This window comes from Cnephaeus nilssonii (assembly GCF_951640355.1).
Source record: "Cnephaeus nilssonii genome assembly, chromosome: 13".
Lineage (NCBI taxonomy): Eukaryota > Metazoa > Chordata > Mammalia > Chiroptera > Vespertilionidae > Cnephaeus > Cnephaeus nilssonii.
Genome location: NC_137084.1, coordinates 33,881,637 through 33,896,918, shown reverse-complemented (window position 1 = coordinate 33,896,918; position 15,282 = coordinate 33,881,637).

The following is a 15,282-nucleotide window of genomic DNA, read 5'->3' as shown; positions in this document are numbered from 1 at the left end:
GAGCTGCTGAACACCCTACTCCCTAGCTTTGAGTCTTCTATTGAATCCCCAAGGCTGAAAATCAGCTTGAGGATCAACTGGGGGGTGGGGGAGGGGGCGGGGGATGATGGGGAAAATGAGACATTTTTGGAGGGCTAGCAATCTGAATCTGTGCAGTAACATAATGTACATTCTTGGTATGTACATTCTTGATAGCCTATAATTAAGTCACTGCCCCTTTCTCCACAATCTGGTCTTACAAGACCAGTTTACTTAAGTACTACTCCCATTTTACAGAGACCATAAACCATGAACAATGCCCAGATGGGGTTATCAGTGCTGGTGCCAGGCCAGGCCTTTAGGTGTGGTCTCACGGCCCCCATCCCAACACATGGGGCTTTTTGCAAAGCCCACGAAAGGTCCGGAAGTCCCATCCATATTTGGGGGACAAAGGAACCAAAGGATATAAAGCAAGAGCTTCCTCCATATTGGTTTGCTCAGGATTTGGAGAGAAACAGTCTCCCCTGAGTCCTGTACTAGTACATGCAAAACATCAGAAAATAAATGGTTTTTTCCTGTGTCTCTGGTACTCCTGTGTATTTTTCGGCCGCCTGGTAAATTCTGTAACAGAATTATACGTTACACTAAACTCAGAGAAATTAAAAATCCTCAAAGTTTTCAGGTCTGCCCTTTGAAAACAGTTTCAGAATTTTGGAATAAACAAAAAATCATTAGGCGTCAGATGTAATAATAGCTCTACTTAAAGCCATGTTGTGGCCATAAAACAGTAATTTTCTTGCATAGCTCAAACTGATGAAAAGGCAACTTGATTGGGGAGATCAGCACAACCCTTCCCCATCCCATAGCCCTTGACTGACTGCCAAGGGGATGCAAAAGACAGACTCCATTGCCTCAAGGTGGGATAAACTGTGTGGTGTCATTTATACTCCAGGGTGGGTTAAACTCAGTTGAAACCACATTCTCACTTAAGTTTCTCCCCGTTTCCCTCGCACGTCTTTCCTAAAAGCATTCCCTCAATAATTAAATTTCTTGAGAATCCTGTCTCAGGCTCTATTTTTAGGGAACCCAACCCAATCAGCCTGTACAAAAGAAAGATGAATATTAATGACATCCTTTGAATGCCTGGATCTCACCAAGTTTTTTCTCATACTTTTTAGTTAGGTGAGCTAGTTTGCTTAAGCTATTTGGATTTGAGTTTCTGTCATTTGCATCTAAGAGTCCTGACACCAGCATTCTATAAATGTATGACTAAGTATATTGAATTATAAATAGAGTGAAATGGAAATATAGGTGAGGATAAAACATGAGCTAGTTTGTTTAAGCTACTTGGATTGGGTTTCTGTCATTTGCATCTGAAAGAGTCCTGCCATTCAGCAGGTATTCTATAAATATTTGTTGAATTATAAATAGAGTGAAATGGAACTAGAGATGAAGATGCAATGAATTCTGACAAGGAATGTTTTGAGAAGAAATGGTAATTTACATGTATCTAAGCCTGTAATATGAATAATAGATCAGCAATAAGGTGAGTAGTGGGGACATACTGGGTCTAAGGAGCCTTTGTAAAAGCTAAGGTTTGGCAATCTGAAAGTACCTGTTTTTTGAGGGGAAAAAAATGAGTTGTCCTACAATTCAAAGGGGTGAAAAAAAATGCTGATTTTGTTGAAGCAGCAAGTTTATAAGATTGTATAGAAGGGAAAGCTGACCATTACTGGCATGTATTACCAAGATTGTGGACTAATGCTGACAGGTGGGCTGTAAAAGAAGGTACAAGAAGTACAAACAACACTCTGATGCAATGACAAAGAGATGGCAGCCAGCATAATTGAGCTGTGGCTGTTAGTCATGGTCACATGCAATCAGGGTAAAGATCTGCTGAGACCCATGGATTCTGAGGTGTGTTCTTCACCCACATGGGAGCTCAGTGTACACACATCAGTCTCCTTGGTGTCATTTTGTCCTGATCTTTTCACCCGAGGCAAGAGCTGATCTGTACAAGGTAAGTCATCATCCAAGTCGTTAGTCATTTTCAGAAAGCAATATTATAGGTATACAGTATTATTCATATTGATTGTTCATAATAACACCTGCTCCCATAATGTATAATATGAGCCTACATATAGCCAGAGGCTTTCATATGAATTATCACATTTAATCTTCATAATCATCCAACAAAGATCATAGAAGTTAAAACTTTGCCAAAGCCACCAGACTTTAAACCATGTTTTCTCTTCAAGTTCATGCCTCATGGTGATTCCTATGGGCACTCAATATTTGCTAAGATGAGCTGAAATAGCACCACTAGTTCTTTTTAACCCTTGGCACTCACTTGCTTTTTTCTCGATTCCTGCTACCGATGCTAACGGTATCGAGTCACACTCGACATCCAAGTGCAAAAGGTTAATACATTTATTTATTTATTTGAGATGGGGGGTGAGAGAGAGGGGGGGGGGGCATTGATTTGTTGTTTCACTTATTTTTGCATTCAATGGTTGATTTTTGTATGTGGCCTGTCCAGGGATTGAACCTGCAACCTTGTCATATTGGACTGACACTCTAACCAACTGAGCCACCCGGCCAGGGATATAGTTCTTGACTTTTATTTCTCTGTGCTTCTCAGGATAATGACCTCCATCTGACACCTACCCCAGCAAACTGGGAGTCAGGCTTCCCTTGAAAGTAAGCCTTTCTAGGCTGCTTTTCTTGCTGGAAGAACCTGACCCTCATCCTACATTCCTTTTGGACATCTAATAGGCCTTTCAGACTTAACATGACTAAAATGAAATTATTGATGATTTTTAAAATCCATATATTCTCTAGTTCTCTCCCACTCTTCCCCATTTTGGCAAGTGATGCCACCATTCAGTGAATTATTAAAGCCAGAAACTTGAGTGTCAACCTGTTAATTTCACTTCAAAATTAGAGCTATAATCTATTCAGTCCTCTCTTTATCTCCACTAGTACCATCCTAGTCTAATCTTGTTGGCCCTTACACATAACCCATTCTACACACATCAGCCAGAGTGAGCTTTAAAAGTGTAAACCAGATCACAACATTCTTTGATTTAAAGTCCTTTAATGGCCTCCAATTGTACTTTGGATAAATCGGTTCTTAAAGAACCTACAATGCCCTTGAGGTATATAGTGAAGGAATAAAATAGTCACTATAGTCAAGCTATTAAATTATTACAATCAAGTAGGTTGAGGCATGAGGAAACAATTCTATTTTTGTTTTAACTAGCCTGGAAACTTGCACTTTTAAATTTTCCAGTCCTGTGCCAATGCCTCCAGATAATTCTCTGATTATCCCCTGAAGGACTACATATCCAGAACACTTGACATCCACCTGACATACATTATCCTGAACACTGGATGTGACCAGACACCCTGGTGCCCATCCTTCAGACCACCTGGTATCTATTATCCAGACAGCCTGACATCGTCTGAAAACTGCCCTGGACCAATCCTAGGACTGATTCTTCTCAAGAATGTACTTTTTACTATAAAAACTTCACTTTTCTTTCTTCTTTGGAACGCTTCTGGGTTTTTGCCTAGTTGTGTTTCTGGTTTACAAACCCAAAGACCCTTTAATAAATCTTTGACATTCATTTTTAGCCAAAGCGTCCAACTCTTTTTTTGTTTGTTTGTTTTAAGATTTTTAAATTGATTTTTTAGAGAGAAAATAAGGGAGGTGGAGAGAAACATCTATGTGAGAGCAAAACATCGATCGGCTGCCTCCTGCACGCCCCCTACTGGGGATCGAGTCTCCAGATTCTTCTTGAGTTGATTTTGCACCCTGCATATATTGCCTGGTTACCTCTCCAGTATCACTGTCCTCTTCACTCAGCACATTCCACTTTGGATTCCTAGAGTGTATCTAGTTCTTTCTTGCCTCAGGGACTTTCTATTGGACTTTCTCTGCTTGGAATGCTCTTGATTAGGGCTAGTTCTCCTCATTTTTCATGACTTAATAAAATGTTACTTCTTCAAAAAGGCTTTCTGAAAACCCTCTATCTACAGTAGTTGTCTCAATATTCTCAATTGTGGCACATTGTTCTTTTTTTCACAGCAACCTGAAATTGTTACAATTATTTTATTTCTGAGATTCCTTGTTATATGTCTTCTGTACAAGAAAGTGAACTTCATAAAGGCAAAGACATTGTCTAGTCTTGGTTATATCACTAATTCTTGGCACAAAGTAGGCCTTTAATAAATATTATTTAAATGAATAAATAATTGAATGATATTTCACCTAATTGAGAAAACTGTAAGGTGGCATTTATCCAGAATATACAAAGTACTCAGTGATAAGAAGACAAACAACTCAATAAACGATAAGTTAAAAAGGTGGAAATGCCCGGCCCGTGTGGCCTAGTTGGTTGAGCATCGTCAGGTGCACCAGGAGGTCGCTGGTTCAATTCCCGGTCAGGGCACTTGCCCAGGTTGCAGGCTCGATCCCCAGTAGGGGGCATGCAGGAGGCAGCCAATCGATGTTTCTCTCACCGATGTTTCTCTCTCTCTCTCTCTCTCTCTCTCTCTCTCTCTCTCTCTCTCTCCCCCTCTCCCTTCCTCTCACTGAAATCAATTAAAAAATATTTTTAAAATGTGAAGATATCTTATTTAGTTAATAAAGATATATAGAGGGCAAATAAATACAAGGAAATATGCTCAACACCATTAGTGATTAGGGGAATGCAAACTAAACCCATATAGATACTTCTACACACCCACTAGAATAGCTAAAATGAAAAAGACTGATAATACCAAGTGTTAAGTATGTGAAACAAATGAACTCTCTACTTCGCCAGTGGCAAAGAGAAATGGTACAGCCACTTTAGAAAATAATCGTAGCTCCTAAAAAAATTAAACATGCACTTACTCTCTAACCCAGCAATCCTACTTCTAGGAATTTACCCAAGAGAAATAAAAAATATGTCCACTTGAAGACTTGCATATGTCTTCATAGTAGACTTAACAATAAAAGTAAAAAAATAAATAAATACTTGGGAACAACGTAAGTGTTCACCAACTGACAAATAGGTTAAAAGTGTGATACATTCAAATATTGGCATATATTTGTTAGGGGCAAAAATAGAATATTGGGGACTAGCTATGGTTGTGGGAAATATTTATCATGCTCTGTTAACCATGATTACCTTGTGTTGGTTAAAGAAAGGACATTCTAACCTGGCTGGGAGTGGTACGTCCCTGCGGGCTGGGCGTCATCTTGGACCTGGAGTCAACCTTGGAATGTGGTCCACTCTCATATAAGAAGTGACTATTATCATGGAAAGATGAACAACCTTGTTGCCCAAACAATGGAGTCCTGCCCCAGCCTGCATTGCCTACTTCCCCATTCCTGAAATCCTTACTTCATCCTGTAATCTTTGTCCCACCCTATGTAAGCAGCTGGGGGCGCTGCAGAGCAGATTTTTGTGGATGACCGGCTTCTCTCCCAGACTGCCGGCAGTATTGGAATAAACACTCACATATGATTCAACCCTGTCTCTGCTTAATTGGCACAAGTAGTGACAGGCAGCCCAGACCCATTGGTTGTCCAGTTTCATATTCAGCAATAAGTAAATTTTGATGAATGTAAAAAACATTAGGTTAAGGGCAAAAAGCCAGACATGATCTTTTTGAAAAGGCAAAACTGTAGTGATGAAAATCAGATCTGTTTTCCAAGGGCCAGGGATAATGCAAGGAGACGGTCTACAAAGGAGCAGGAGGGAACTCTTCGTAGTGGTGGAAATGGAATGTTCTCTATCATAATGATGGTGGCTGAAGGGCTGTACACATTTTCAGAACTCATCAAATTATATAAAAATGGTGAATGGTATATACAAATAATATCTCATTAAAGCTGATTTTAAAAAAGAGCATCACCCAAAAGCCTCATTTAAGAGTGATGAAACTGAGATATAAAGGTGAGTGATTACACAAGTAGCAGAAATTACAAACAGTCCTTGACTCTTCACCTAGGGCTCTTTGCATTATAACTTGCACCTGATGTTCTAGAAAGAAAAGCATCAAATGTACTTTCATTTATTTAGGTCTCCCCTGTCCACTATTTGCTGGATTTTCTTGGGATCGTGGTAATTAAATGTTTGTATTCTCAGGTTTGTCTTCTATTTAGCTCAACCTGGGCTCAAAACTCTTTTTTTTAAAATGTATTTTATTGAGTTTTTACAGAGAGGAAGGGAGAGGGATAGAGAGTTAGAAACATCCATCAGTTGCCTCCTGCACACTGCCTACTGGGTTTGTGCCCGAAACCAAGGTACATGCCCTTGACCAGAATCAAACCTGGGACCCTTGAGTCCGAAGGCTGACGCTCTATCCACTGAGCCAAACTGGTTAGGGATCAAAACTCTTGATAAGAAACAATATATTGGACTCCTCAGTTTAAAAATCCCTTCACTAAAAGGGGATTAATAATTCCCCGCCAGGTTTTTAACAGACTAAGAAAAACTAAGATAGTCTCAGATAGTGGTTTGATAGAAATGAAAGTGTTGTTTTCAGGTTTATGATTTGTTTTGTGTTTTCTCTAGTGCCTTGTTCCAAAAGAAAGCAAATACTTTACTTGAGAACTCCCAAGTATTATTCAGGTTAACATTTTTTTTTACAGATTTCCTCTGGAAAATGCAGGGGAGCCCCCTGGTGTAGCTTCTTGTTACTGCACTTGCGTTATACTGCCATCAAGCGGAGAGGAGAGTCATAGAGGGTGGGAAAACCAAATAAAAGGGCTATTTATTTTTTATTTTTTGACAGTACGTTTATTTAAGCTGGGAACAGTGAAACAAGGAAGGGCCTAGGACAGAAGAAGCAACAGGAGAGAGCCTAGGCAGGGCTGCTTTGGCATCTGGAAAGTCAGAGAAAAGGGGTCCCTGGGGACAGGTTCAGGGGGTTAGCCCCTGGCAGCTGCCACTGCCCATTGCTCCCCTGATTGCAAGTCTGCTGGGGTCCCCTGAGTTTAGGAGATGCACACCTGTGGGAGAAGAAGAGAGGTGAGCGAAAGGTGCAGGGCTGTTCCCAGGAGGGAGAGCGTGCTTAAGAGGGCTGACTTAACATCTTGTACATCCAGGTGCTCCTGATCCTTTACGTTCGTCACAGTGGCCAGACTGGCTAACACAGAATATGTTAGAATTGAATGTAATTCAACAAGCCTTATTAAAAGTCTATTTTTTCCAGGCGTTAAACTGATTCATAAGAATGGATACTTGGAGACAGACCACTCTAGAATCAAAAGTTAAATGTTACAAAAATGTATGACTTACAAGGCACTTTGATGCAAATTAAAAAACATTTGAAAAATATTTTTTTATTAATTTAGTGGGTTTGATTTTCTAACCGCTCTACAAAGTAGGTATTAATATTCTAACTTTACAACTGAGAAAACTGGGGATCAAAAAGGCAGAGATCTGCCCAATGTTACTTTTTTGGAAAGTACTTTATTTATTAATTTATTTTTCTTCTTCTTCTTCTTTTTTTTTTTTTTAGTTTTTCTTATAGAAAGTACTTTAAAATTGAATATCTTCTATTATTGACTATACTCTTGGCCAGGTTCTAGGAATATAAGGAGAAATAAGTTTACAAACAAAGAACCTCATTGTTCATTGTATGTAAAATAATTATAACACAGAGGGAGTATTGGGAAATGCTTCCTAAGAGCAATGAGTTGCCCTAAAAAAGTGAAAATAAATATGCTATATAGGGAAGAGGTTACTAGGCAGGGAGAAAAATAAAACGAATCAGATGCAAAGATATGGGAGTACAGAAGACCCCTGCAGTAAGAGAATGGTGAAAATTCCATTGACTAAAACATCAGGTACATGCTGAGAAGTCATGGGGGTGAGCCTGGGAAACAAAGCTGCAAACAGATTGTAAAAGGCTTCTAAAGAGTTTGGATTTTTTAAAAATCTCTGTGGGTTGCCACTGCTTACAACATCAGCAGAGTAATGTTTGGAGAAGATAACTCTGGAGCCAATGAGGAAGCTACACTAAAAGAGGTGAGTTAGTTGGGAGCTGTTGTAGAAGTCAGGCATGACATGACTCTAACAACTAAGGCACAATGAGGATGCAGATAAAGAGGCAGCACTGAGAGATACCAGGAGTCAGACTTGTCAGAACTGGGTGATGAGTTGGATTTGGGGACTTAAGGGAAAAAGAGGAGGAGGAGAAGTTTGAACTACTGGGTGGATGGTAATGCTACCATTATCTATACAGACGACAGGGTTTGGGGTGGCCAGTAAATGATGGGTCCAGAATTCAATCCCAAGCCTTCTGACTTTAAACCTTCTGCTTATTATACTCTAACATACTGTGTTTTATAGGCTAGTGATGCCACTTATGGCATAAAAATATTAATGAAAGTAATCTAAAATTCTTACAAAAACAATTTCATCAATATAGCTAAATTATTATATCATCACTAGTGGCCTGGTGCACAAATTTGTGCACATGATAAACCTAGATGATAGAGTCTACTACACATGTAGGCTATACAATATGGCCTGTTGCTCCTAGTCTATAAGTTTACAGCATTTTATGGTACTGAATACCTTAGGCAATTGTAACAAAATGGTAAGTATTTGTGTATCAAACAGAAAAGGTATAGTAAAAATATGGTAGAAAAGATAAAAAATGGTACACCTGTATAGGGCACTTACTATGAATGGAGCTTGCAGGACTATATGTTGCTCTGGAAGAGTTGGTGAGTGAGTGGCAAGTGATTGTGAAGGCCTAGGACATTACTGTACACTACTGTAGACATAAAAACTGTACTATTAGGCTACACTAAATTTATAAAAAATATTTCTTCAAAACTAAATTTACCTTAGCTTACTGTAACTAACTTTTTTACTTTGTAAAAGTTTTAATTTTTTAAAATGTTTAAACTTTTTTATAATAATACTTAGCTTAAAACACATACATATTATGTAGCTGTACAAACATATTTTTATCTTTAAGTTATAAGCTTTTAATATTTTTAGTTAAATTGCTTTTACCTTTAAAACTTTTCTTTTTTTGGTAAAAAAACAAGACACACACACATTAGCCTAGGCCTACACCAAGGTCAGTATCATCAATATCACTGTTTTCCACCTCCACTGGAAGGTCTTCAGGGGTAATAATATGCATGGAGCTATCCTCCCCTATAATAACAATGCTTTTTTAAAGGATAACTCTTGAAGGACCTGCCTGAGGCTCTTTTTGAGGTGTCACTCTTTTTAGAAATATGTCCATAGTAGTTGCTTGGTTTGCTTCATTTTTTTTCATAAAAGATTTGCTTATAAACAGACTAGAGGCCCAGTGCAGTGAAATTCATGCACTGGGAGTAGGAGTCTCTCAGCCCAGCCTGCGCCCTCTCGCAGACTGGACCTCTCGCTCCTTACCACCCACCTGCTCACTGCTCCTTACTGCTCAGCTCATTGCTCCTTAGCACTGCCGCGGAGGTGGGAGAGGTTCTTGCCACCACTGCTGCATTTGCCAGTCGTGAGCCTGGCTTCTGGCTGAGTGGCGCTTCCCCTGTAGGAGTGCACTGACCACCAGGGGCAGCTTCTGCATTGAGCATCTGCCCCCTGGTGGTCAGTGCGCATCATAGCGACTGGTCATTCTGGTTGTTCCACTGTAACAACTGCTTAGGCTTTTATTAAATAGACTAGAGGCCCGTTGCACAAAGATTTGTGCAATAGGCCTTCCTTCCCCTGGCTGCCGGCACCGATTTTCCTCCAGCACCCGGAACCCAGGCCTTTGCTCCGGCCGCAGTGGAGAAGCCAAGCCTCAAGGCTAGGCTTCTCTGCTCCAGCCACAGCAGAGAAGCCAAGCCTTGAGGCTTCTCCACTCTGGCAGCAGCAGAGAAGCCAAGCCTCTTCAGTTTTCAGTCGTCTTCAGTCTTCAGTTGTTTTCCGTCTTCAGTCTTTAGTCTTCAGTCTTTGCTCGGGCCAGAGCCTTCAGTCTTCAATCCGCGCCTGCATATGCAAATTAACCAGCCATCTTTGTTGGGTTAATTTGCATACTCACTCCTGGTTGGCTGGTGGGTGTTGCGGAGGTGCGGTCAATTGGCATCTTTCTCTTTTATTAGTGTAGATAATGTGCCATGAACATTCGTGTTAATGAACACCTTTCAGTGTTAAAGGTACATGTTTTCCAACTTTTTAAGGAGCTTGTTGTTGAGGTCTGCAAAAGCGACTGTTAAACTCTTCAATGTGAATTTTCTTGGGGGTTCTTCTTTTTATTTATTTTTGGTGGGATTGGGGGGGTTGCTTCTTTTTCTGCTCCTAAGTTTCCTTTTCTCTTGCCTCTTCTTCAGTTATGCATTTCTGTTCCAATTTCAACAACTACCCATCAGTCACTTCCTTGGAACCACCTCTAGGAGCTCCTCAGTGTCATCTTCAACTACACCCAAGTTAAAGTTGTTGGACATTTCAACCATAGTCTTTTTTATTTTGCAACCTCTTTACCCTAGGCCAATCCTTTTAGACATGGACAAACCTCTTTGAGTGTCTTTTTCCAGATGCCCTCATATACTCCTTGGAGACATCACCCTAAACCAAAGCATAATTCTTGATGCATCATAGATGTTGTAATCCTTTCAGAATTGCATCAGTGTCCTCAATTGCAATAATTGTCTAGGTAAAGTTCATCTCCAGTAGTGAGCCTTAAAAGTTGCTATAGCCCTAGCTGGTTTGTCTTGGTGGATAGAGCATCAGCCTGTGGACTGAAGGGTCCCGGGTTCGATTCCGGTCAGGGGCATGTACCTTGGTTGTGGGCACATCCCCAGTGGGGGGTGTGCAGGAGGCAGCTGATCAATGTTTCTCTCTCATTAATGTTTCTGGCTCTCTATCCTTCTCCTTTCCTCTCTGTAAAAAATCAATAATATATATATATATATATATATATATATATATATATATATATATATATATATTTTAAAAAGTTGCTATAATTCCTTGATCCAATGGTTTGATCAAAGAGGTGGTATTTGGAGGGAAAGCACGATTTTGATATTGGGATGAAGATCACCAATAAAAAGATGTCTGGGAGCATTATCAACAATAAGTAAGGTCTTAAAAAGGTATGCTACTCTCCAAACAGTACTTGTCCATTTTGCTGGCATAGTAATTCAGGAGGACATCTTGGAAGAGGAGCTGGGTCATCCATGACTTTATTGCTCCTATAGCACACTGGCAGTGTGTGCTTATCAAGATGCTTGAAGGTCCTTAGGGTTACTACACCAGACTACAAAGGGTTTCAACTTGTATCCTGCAACATTGTCCCAAAGCAAGACTGTTATCTTGTCCTTAAAAGCCTTGAAATGTGGCATTGACTTGTCCTTCTTTCAGGCGTCTGTTTCCAGAATAGGAAGATTTCATTTACATTGAGTATTTCCTCTGGCAAGTAATTTCCCTCCACATTCAGCTTAGCTAGAGTTTCCAAAAATTCTTCAGCTGCCTTATATCAGCATTCACAGACTTATCACTCAATTTCACACTATATAATGAATAATGGTTTTTGAATCACTTAAACCACCCAGTAAATTCCATATCATAATCAGGTTCAGCCTTTTTTTTTTTTTTCAACATTGCAAACAAATTTTTTGCTTTGGTTGTAATCGTCTTGATGTTGAGAGGGATACACTTCTGTGTCTGGTCTTCAACCCAGGTCATTAATAAGTTTCTGCATGTCTGAAATAGGCCCTTCTCAAATTTTTGTTAATCTTGTTACCTTCAATGAAACAGATCCATTAACTGCTCACATCACTTTGTTCTTTTTCTTTAAGATCATAGCTATGGTGGAATGGAACATGCCTAACTGATAAGTGATAACCATCACTGATTTTCCACCTTCATTGTCATTAAACACATTGTCAGTAATTGTTTCTAGGTCAATCATTCACCATAGCCTCTTACTGATAATATTAGCAGTGAATCTTGTACACTTAAAGGCCATAATGAATAAAACAATATGGGATTAAATCAAGCACAAGAGAAAATGATGCAATCAAGAGACATGGTAAACATGAGTAACATAGTTGCCTATTACCATTATCAGGTACTATATACTGTACGTAACCGAATAAAAATAAAATAGAATTTATTTGAATTTATTGGGTGACATTGGTTAATCAAATTATATAGGTTTCAGGGGCACAATTCTACAATACATCATCTGTACATTGTATTGTGTCTCCACCACCCCAAGTCAAGTCTCCTTCCATCACCATTAACCACATTTTACCCTCTCCTCCTTCACTCCCAATCCCCTTTCCCTCTGTAATCACCATACTGCAAATATAACACTTTTAAAGCAGAAAGGATACACTAAGTACCTTCTGTGGATTCAGCCCATTCTCTTCATTGTGCAACGTCTTAAGTGATCTAAAAGTCACTTCTATGTAACCTAGATAAGTGTTTCTTCAATTGTTGAAATGTGGCTTCCTTACTTCACCATTCATACCGTTCTTGCCAAGGACTCCGTGTTGCCACATCCAATTGTTATTATTACTTTGTCTCAGGTAGCCTCTATACTACATTAGATACAACTGTCCGTGCTCTACTTTGTGAACTTAGTCGTGTGAACTCTGTCCAGGTATTATGTCACCCTGGATCTCCTACTTCCTACCCACATCTTATTACTGAAGAATATAGAGAAACCAGGTGGTCTCTATATCCTTCAGTAATCTCCCTTCCTACCACATCCTACGGACATGTGCTAGGCCACCTAACCTAGGCCTTGCTCAATGATTTCACAACCACTCCTATTCCTATGCCTATCAGAGTCATATCTACTTGGATGTCACATCACCTCAAATAAACTATGTCTGGAGATGGACTCGCTTGACTGTCCAAATCAACTTCCTCTCAAATTTATTTCTTAACGTTAATGACCATTTCTTAAGGTCATTAGATTTCAATCTCCTGCCCCGTCACTCCCTATTTTTAATCAATTGCCAGAAAGTTCTGCAGGTATTTTTTGAAAGAATTCTCAAACAAATGTATTAATCTCCATCCCACTTTTGCTATGTGTTCAATTGCTTATTAAATGAGGTCAAGGGGAAACCTAGTAAGAGATTTAATCTGCAAGGCATGCACCAATCTAGAAGGCAAGTTAGGCCCTAAAAGCTGGGGAAGATAAAATGAGCGACTGATCAAGTTTGAGGGCCATTTTCAGATGGTATCAAGAATAAATTATATAACCAATATCTCAGGATTTTTTTTAACTTTTTTATTAAATTTAATGAGCTGACATTAGTTAATACAATTGTATAGGTTTCAGATGTACAATTGTGTAATACTTCATCTGTATATTGTATTGTGTGTTCCCACCCTGCGTCAAGTCTCCTTCCATCACTATTTATCCTCCCTATACCCTTTTCTACCTCCCCACAACCCCCTTTTTCTCTGGTAATCACCATACTGTTCTTTAGGATTGTATTACTATAATTCCTAAACACGTGTTCCAGATGCTGTAGGCTACTAACATGTTTTGCTCACACCTACCTCTATACTTTTATTTGGTTACTCTGGGTTGGTGGTACTAGTTTAGCATTGTCTCATTTCAAGGTTGCTAAGTAATGTCATAAAGCCTTTAGTATCATGATCAAAGAAAAATGTGGTTAAGCACATCCCTAGGTAGTTTCCATGGAAACCAAAAATGTGAACTGACATGTATAATCCTTAACTGTGACATGTATAATCCTTAACTGAAGACATTGATCACTAAGTCAACATGGCAGTGTCAGGAACTGGAACTGAAGTAGGGCGTTCCAGAACCAGGGGAGACACAAGCCAACAGAAAAATTCTGGGCAGGAGTTTTTCTAAGCTCCTTGAAGTTCTCTGCTATCTGTAAAGAAAAAGCAACTCAAACCTTCACACTGAGTCCTATTTGAATTCTCCTTGTCTTTGACTTCTAACAAGGCTCAGTATCTCCTGCAGAAGAATAGCTAACTCATACAGCACTTTCCACGGGCTAGTGCATTAATTATATTTTAAATATTTTATGATTTTTTATATACTGGGGGGGGGCGGTGTCTAGATGTCTGAGGAGAGACTGCCTCTCCCAGGGTTAGCTAATTCCCAAAGATAATTAATTTGTTTAAAAACACGTATTTCATATACAAACCAACCAATCCCAAGTCCATACCCCAAACCACCTTCTTTATCTTACTCTCCCACACCAAGACAATATTTCCCCTGCCCTAAATCACCAAAGGCCAGGTACCAGAAAACTAGAAACTATAGCTCAGAGCCCACTAGAATTATTTAAACTAACCAGTCCTGAGCAATTTCTCCTGCCTTGCCTTGCCTTTCTCATGAAAAACAGTAACAGCTCTGGGCCAGTCTTACCCTCTCATTTCTTTCTGCCTCCTGATGAACACTGGTGTTTCCCCATGTGGCCCCCTCATGGTGTGATGTAGCCCCCTCCTCTTGGAGAATGTAAGTAAGAAAAATTTTCTTTCAACAGCATTAGATTCTCCATGTCATTGTTCAGTCATCTTCATAAATTAAAATCCCACGAGTACAACTGAAAAAGCTAGAAGCCATTCTAAGCACTTTGTATAGGTAAACATAGTTATTTAATCTTCATTAGTCTATGAGGTATATACTATTATTATTCCCATTCTAACAAGAAGAACATGAGGTACAGAGAGAACAAGTAACCTGCTCAAAGTTCTATGAGTGGGTGGCAGAGCTGGGATGCAAAGTATGTAATTTCACAACTGCACTGTATTGCCTTTTGAGAAAGTTGGGATGTTCTTTGTGTTCAAGATCCAAATCTGTGGCATTGTTTTCATTACTGCAGACCTTCTGCAAGGGTTGCCATTTTTGTTTGAAAACCTGCCTTAAATAAGTTTTCAGAATGAGGAGCAGATACATCTGGGGACCTAAAAAGCATCACTATTTCTGATCCCAGGTGAATAGAGAAAAGAACATTTAGTTTAAATTGCGTAGAACTCAGATACTATAAGAATGAGAACCCATACACTGTCTCTTGGATTTGTCTTTTTAAAGAATATAGCACCAGTACTAAACACAGGAGAACACAGTCCTTTGAGTGATCCTAGGAATGAACCAAATGCCTTGTATGCAGCCAGCTATAAGCCATTCGGTGCATCTAGGGCACAGAGCACACAATGAAAGATGAAATCAGAGAGATCCACAGGAGCCAGGCCAGGAATGGCCCAGTTGACGTGCAAAAAAAGTATGTAGGTGATAGGGAGCCAATTTCTGTTCCTTCCTCATACTTGAGCAATGGAACCCTCTGACTGATCTCCCATTGAT